At 55.4% G+C, this 6,462-nt stretch overlaps 1 protein-coding gene across 1 annotated transcript in view; it reads right to left on the bottom strand.

Moving 5' to 3' along the window:
• The window catches only part of LMX1B (LIM homeobox transcription factor 1 beta), a 79,273-nt gene that overhangs the window by 6,292 nt on the left and 66,519 nt on the right, over positions 1 to 6,462 (bottom strand). The gene's annotated exons all lie outside the window — the stretch shown is intronic.

The following is a 6,462-nucleotide window of genomic DNA, read 5'->3' as shown; positions in this document are numbered from 1 at the left end:
CCCTGGGTCTGGCTGACACCCGCTTAGCCCACCTTCCAGCGTGGGCATCTCCACCACGAAGAAACGTTATCTCCCGGGCACGTACGGGAATGCCGGCGCTGTTCTAAGCACTCTGCACGTTTAATCTCTGCGACAACTCCACAAGACAGGCACGAAAATTAATCAATCCCATTTTAGAGGTTAGGAAATTGAGGTGCCGAGAGGCGGAGTCCCTCGCTCAGAGTCACGTGGGTAGTAAATGATAAAAGCTGACTCTGAGCCTGGACCTAACCCAGCTCCTCCATGACAAAGTCGATCCGTCTTCCCTCTCCAGAGACAAAGGTGGCCGGGGGCTCAGTGCCTTCAGCCGGCATGTACAGAAGGGTCTGAGCGGCACGGCCCCTCCTCTGCCCACACCTACTGTCCGATCCTCCCGGCCTCCCATCCCCGTCACGTGCTCTGCTCTGTGGGAACTCAGCCTCGACAACACTTTGATGGAAAAAATTATGAAGAATCAAATTATTGCTGCTGGGAGGGAATTAAAACCATTTTTCATTCCCCGCGTCCCCGGGCCACGTCTGCGGGCGCCACCTTGGGAACGCTGCGCACATCCCATCCCTCTTTATGGCCCGCCGTCGCAGGCACAGATTACAGCTGCAATTCTCCACTAATCGGTTCTGGAACAGAAACAGCCATAAATGCGAGGCACTCGGCCTGCCTCTCTTCCCAGGGCTGCCATCAGCACCGCCCACGGCGAGCTGGTGGGGTGCTGTGGACAGGGCCCATCTGAGTCCTGCCTACTGCCCTGGCACAGGCCAGGGCACTCAAAACTGGGGGCATCTCAGCCACCTCTGCCACCCCCACCCCCATTCTACCCAGCAGGCTCCTACTAATCCTGCGATGCCCAACTGCGATGCCACTTCCTCTGGGAAGCCTTCTTTGATGCCCCCAATCTGGGGGAGGTGGCCTCCCTTAAGCTCACCCGAGCTTCTCTGGCCTCTGTTCCCTCTACTATAAAACGGAGATGTCAACAGGACCTCCATCAAAGGGCCGTTGCCAGGATTCAGTAACACTGAGCATGTAACTCGGTGAGTGAGGATCATATCAGCAGCACAGTGTATACCTCTGCTCAGCTCCCAACTCTACAGGTGTTCCACGAGGCAGGACCTCGCTCCAGCTGATCCTCAAGGAGGCCTCAGTGAGTGTGAAGCAGGTGAGTGATATTTTGGGGTGGGCTGGGCTGGGCTGGAGCTCAGGCCAGGCAGAGAGGACCCTACTGGTCCACACGGTATGTGATCTTGCAAGGGGATCCTCAGCTGGATTTCAGCTCCGATTTGGCCCTTTGGCTGGATACCTTTGTTCACGGTACAACCTAGCCAACGGTCCACCGCAGCCTGGGGCAGAGGCTCCATCCAGCCCTGTCCAGGGGCTGGGGAAGGAGCCAGGTTTGCAGAACCTGCTGCCCCACCCCCGCTCTCTGCCCCTCTGTCTCCTCCTCCTGCTCTACTTCTCCAGGGAAGGGCCCCACTGAGGTCTGCAGCCTGGCCTCTGTGGCCCATGAATGGACAGGCACTGGCCACATCTCTGCGCCAGCATGGCAGGGACAAGGTCTCAGGGGGCATCAGCACACCTTGGGTGGCTCCCCAGAGGCGATCCTCTTAGGCTGGGGGAGGGGGCAGCAGGGCGGGTGACCTGCATTTGCAGGCACCGCCACTGTGTAGGCTGCATTCAGAACAGCCGTGCTAATGCCTTGGCAGCAGGGGGTCGATTGCTACTTTCTCCAAACTCATCAACACAATCTATTATTAATACTTCTCCAAAGGCTCAGTACCGCCATTACGGAGGCAGCGCCAGCCACTCGGGGCATCATCTGTTATCGAGATTGCAAAAACTCGGGAAATAAAACAAACCGCGCACACTTTATAAACGGAATGTGCCATCCGTTTGGTCTCGGAGCATCTCTCCTCTCAATAAAACATCAGGGGGGATGCATGAAATACTCGCTCCCAATTACGGGGTGCCTTTGTCTACCGTGCTGGGGTGAGCGCTGCTAACAGCGTGTGTGGGAGGGGGTGGGGCACCAGCGGGTGAGTCCGCACCTCCTTTCCTCAGTCCCTCCCACTGCGGAGGGATTGCTGGAAGCCGCCATTGAGAAGCAGGCCCGGCCACAGGCGCGTGGCCTTGGCATCCGAGGCACCCAGGTTCGATGCCTGATGCCACCATTTCTGGCTGGTGATCGGGCCAGTAATTTCCTCTCTCTGAGCCTCAGCTTACTTATCTGTATGATGGGCTCGACAACACTGCCCGCTTCTCGGTGTGAAGATGCAGTGAGTTGCCAGGATGAAGTGGCAGGCAAAGAGGCAGTGGGTCGGTGGGCTGGAGCAGGCTTTAGAGGCCAGGAGCAAGCCTTTCCAGACGTGCTGCAAATTCTGACCAGAGAGCCAGAGCCGGTCAGGGTAGGAGGCCTCCCCGCCTCCCTTCTGCTCCTGCCCCCATGGGGGCTCTGAGCCTGGAAAGGCCCTGAACAAGGGCCACAGGCACTGGACTTGGAGCCCAGGGCCCTGATCTCCATCCTCACTCAGCCATTCACCAGCTCTGTGATCTTGGGCAGGTCAGAGACTCGGTTTCCTCAACTGTGAGATGAGGACGATAGTTCCCCACTCCCCGGAACCGTGCTGGGGATTCCAGGTGGGTGTGTCTCTGTGGCCCATGCTGGGTGCAGATGGGGGAGGCCCTGGGGTCAGGGCATGGTGGGGTGCCATGGGGAGGCTCTGAAGCTGGGCCCCGGAGGAGCCACCTGTGGCTTCCCTGGCCAGCCGCCTGCCTTGTGGGTGCCAATCCCCCCACCCCTGCTCCTCCTCAGTCCGGAAACTCCAAATAGAGAGGGCAGCTTCGAGACCACATCACAGCGCACAGGCTGGTCACCCACACGACCCTTCTCCCCTATTTTTCATGTCAGCTGCTAAGCCTTTCCTCACACTTCCCTACTGTCTAGATTGGCATTCGCCCCACTCCCAACCTCTGTCCCCCAAACACCTGCCGATTTGGAAGGATTTGGCTGGGGCTTCCCTTCCTCTGAGAAGCCCCTCTCCTCCAGCCTGAGATAGCTGCCTCCCGCTTTGAGTTCCCTGTCCTTACCCCGCTCCCATATGATGACACTTACGATAAAGACTCCACTTGACGTGTTTCCAGGTCCATCTTGCCCTTGGTCATCTCTGTGTCTTCAGTGCTGAGTACAAGGCCCCACACACCAAAGTGAGCAATAGATGTTTGTTGAATGACTATTATGAATCGAACCAACCCAAAGTGCCCTGTTCTTCCTGGGAAGCGGGGCAAGGCAGGCCCACCTCCTCCTGCCCTGGGGACACAGTGCCACCTGGGAGGAGAGCAGTCTGTAGGACCCTGGAAGGGGGTGGGACACTGGAGCGGGTAGCCTGGAGCTCTGTCTTGGCTCCATAACTTTTCCACTGTATGACTTTGGTCAAGACATTTAATATCTCCGAGTCTCAATTTCTTCATCTGTGAAATGAGGTGGATGGTACCTACCCCATGGGGTTGTTGGGTGGGCCAGCGCAGTGCCAAGGGCACTTCATAAAAGCTGGCATCTGCCTTTCTCTTGTCCCATGTATGTCCAGCATGCCTTTGTTGGTCACCCTCACTGGAGTCTCTGAGATTTCTGTGAGCAGCCTCCCCGACCCCGGGTTTAAGATCCCAACCACGCCTCCCTCATGACCACCCTGGGTTCTTGCTCGGTCCTTCTAGCTTCCTTCTGGCCTGAGCTGGACAGAGCACTCCTGGCTCAGTTCTCTGTCTCATTAACATTACTGAGCACTAATAAAGCTCCATTATCATCTACCTGCATCACCTCATTAAATCCTGAACCCTAAAAGCAATGCCGTTTCCCTCCCCATTTTACAGATGAGCACACCAAAGTGAAGAGGGCAGGTTACTCTTTCAAGGTCACATGGCAGCATCACCATATATCCCCTCCCTGCTCTGTGCCTCCAGGTGTTACTTCACTGTATGACCTTGCCCTGTACCCTGAGTACCACACCTCATGTCTGTCTGCCCCCAAGGCTCTGAACGTCTTGGGGCGGGGCCTGATTCATGCAGAATTCTCATTACTCAGCATAAGCATGGTATCCAGTAGGTGTGGCTGAGTGTCTGAGTTTTTCTTAAACCAAGCTGAACATCTCTCCCTCACAAACACCTCCCCCTCCCCAGCATCATCTATAATTGTGGAGCAAGAAATTCTCTCTTCAGGGGTGTCCTTGAAGAGTCTCGGGCTATGAGATCACATCTCCATCTCCTCTGAGTTTTTGTTGGTTTATTTATTTAATGCTCAATTTATGAAACTCGTCAAGCTAATAAAACTCTGAAACCAACTTCTACTAGAGCATTCGACCATGGATTACAAATCTCATTAATGAATTTTTCTTAAACCATTGACAACTGCAGAGATGCATGCAGTATGGCTGATTCTTTCACCTCTGATAAAATTGGTTTCCTAACATCCTGGCAGGGGGACTCCAGCCTCTCCTCGAGGGTCTTCATGCCCAGATCTTGGAGTCCATACAGCTCTCACCAAGCCTGGAATCCTGGCTCTGTCACTTCCTAGCACTGTAACCGTACGTAAGTCCCTTCTCCTCTATGAGCCTCAGTGTCCCCATCTGTCCAATGGGAATAACAGCTGGACACATGAGATGGGCTGACTAAGTGGAGATCGTGGTGACTGTCCTTGTCTGTCCAGGACTTCCAGCACCCATTCACCATCCTTGCCTACTGGAAGCTCCTCTGCCCACTCCTCCATGCACTGCACCCCGGCTCCACATTTTACAGTTTACGCAGCCCTTGCTGATTCTCAGTCGGAGAATCTGCATCAGTTTCAGGATAAGCCCAAACCCTCGGCTGTGGCACTCAAGGCCCTGCTCCGCCCCTGTCACACCTGGCCTCAGATCCTCTGCTACAGTCGCCATGCTTCTCATTGCTCCTTGAACACGGCAAGTCCCTTCCTGCCTCCTTAACACTTAAAATCCCACCTGCCTCCAAGGCCTATCTTCTCTCTCCCTTTCCTTTGCTTCTTGTTTAAACTCTTTGTCCTCCTTCAAGACCCAATTCAAGTGAAGCCTTCCATGATGCCCACAGACCTTTCCCTGCCCATTGTCAGCCTCTCCCAACCCCGCCCCCTCCCCCATCAGAGGTGTGGCTTTCCACATCTGCAGCATCAGCCCTGCGCCCTTGGGTCATTCACGTCCCTTTGATCCTCAGTTTCCTCTTCTGTAAAATGGGAGAGTTGATCCCTCCCTCAGCTGGCGAGTGAGAATCTAGTGAGTCTTAAGCCTGTGGGAGAAGCCTAGCCCAGTGCCTGGCACAGAGGGCATCTCGGCAGGTGTGTGATCCCTCTCCCACGTGAGTCTCTCACTGGGTACCCAGTACAGGCTCTGGAACCTTCCCTTCCTCATCTCTAATTTCAGTCTGAAGCCGCTGATCTCATCGTTCAGCTCTCCCTGTCTGTCTGTCCCTTTGCGCTGTGGGCTTCTGCCAGACCCTCACCTGGGTCACACTGGGGACCAGGCAGATTCTGGGCCAGGTTTCCTTTAGGGCCTCTCCAGGCCCAAGTCCCACAGTTCCTGGAAACACTTTCTCCATGGGGACCACCAGTCTTGGTGCCTGGAACCACAGTCCCTCTGTCTCCAGTGGCTATATCTTCTTGAATTCACGGAGGCTGGCTCTGAGCCAGGCTCACGCAAGATGCTTGGGAAACAGACCAAATCTCGTCCCAGGGGAGCAGGCATAGCATGACAAGTGCTTTGATGGGTTATGCTCAGCAAGCTGGGAGACACAAAGGTATGATGGTCAATCTGGAGGAGAGCTGGGGACTTCCTGGAAAGGGGAGCATGACACACAGTTAAGAACCTGCTTCTGGAGGCGAGGCGGAAGGAATGGTCTGAAGGGTCCAAATCCCGGCTCTGCCATTTACTAGCTGTCTGACCTTGGGGCAAGCCAGCTCCTTTGTGTACCTGTTTTCCTATCTGAAAACTGGGGACCACAATCCCCGCCTTCCAGGTGAGCATGGTGTGTTTACCCTCGCTGTGCCAAGCCTCCTTCACAGGCTGGTGGTGGATCACAGGATGGAAGGGTCACACTCAGAGCGCTCAAGGCAGACCCCTGGATAGTAAGCGCTGGATACGGTGGCTCAGGTTATTATTGCTCCCGGGTCTGTGATGATGTCTGTTGAGAGATGATGGGCTGGAGTTCCCAGGAGCTGAGGGGACAGGACCCTGGACACTCTTGGGGGTCCAGCTGCTGTTGCTAGAACTTGCCTGTCACTTGTAGAAGCCAAGGGGGAAAGCCGGCAGAAGGAGCTGCTTGCCTCCTCCGCCCCCAACTCGTTGACATCTCCCCCACGTGCCTGCCGCGTCCTTATCATTCCGGGCGTAGCTGTTTTTTATTTTGAGACAAAAAGGGGCCTGTTGATGGGGA

The sequence above is a fragment of the Pteropus alecto genome, unplaced genomic scaffold (assembly GCF_000325575.1).
Source record: "Pteropus alecto unplaced genomic scaffold, ASM32557v1 scaffold67, whole genome shotgun sequence".
Lineage (NCBI taxonomy): Eukaryota > Metazoa > Chordata > Mammalia > Chiroptera > Pteropodidae > Pteropus > Pteropus alecto.
The sequence above is the reverse complement of the archived record's forward strand: the minus strand, read 5'-3'. Positions and strand labels throughout refer to the sequence as shown.